Here is a 348-nt window from a genome sequence, read left to right as displayed (position 1 = left end):
ATGGCCACCTCCTGTCCCACCAAGCCACCATGGGGACATGGCCATGGCCACCATGACACTATGGGGACAATGGCCACCTCTTGTCCCACCATGACACCATGGGGACACAGCCATGAGGACATGGCCATGGTCACCTCCTGTCCCCCCAGGCCACCGTGGGGACAATGGCCACCTCCTGTCCCACCAAGCCACCATGGGGACATGGCCATGGCCACCTCCTGTCCCACCATGACACCATGGGGACATGGCCATGGGGATGGGCATGACCATGGCCACCTCCTGTCCCACCAAGCCACCGTGGGGACACACCTGCAGGTCCACCTCCCAACTCCCCTCCCGTGCCCACGG

General features: G+C 64.1%; 1 protein-coding gene across 1 annotated transcript in view; it reads right to left on the bottom strand.

Annotated features, from left to right (window-relative positions):
- The window catches only part of PFAS (phosphoribosylformylglycinamidine synthase), a 28,596-nt gene that overhangs the window by 1,920 nt on the left and 26,328 nt on the right, over positions 1-348 (bottom strand). The window lies entirely within an intron of this gene.

This window comes from Calidris pugnax, unplaced genomic scaffold, assembly GCF_001431845.1.
Source record: "Calidris pugnax isolate Ruff unplaced genomic scaffold, ASM143184v1 scaffold722, whole genome shotgun sequence".
NCBI classification, from domain to species: Eukaryota; Metazoa; Chordata; class Aves; order Charadriiformes; family Scolopacidae; genus Calidris; species Calidris pugnax.
This window is presented reverse-complemented; position numbering and strand designations above follow the sequence as displayed.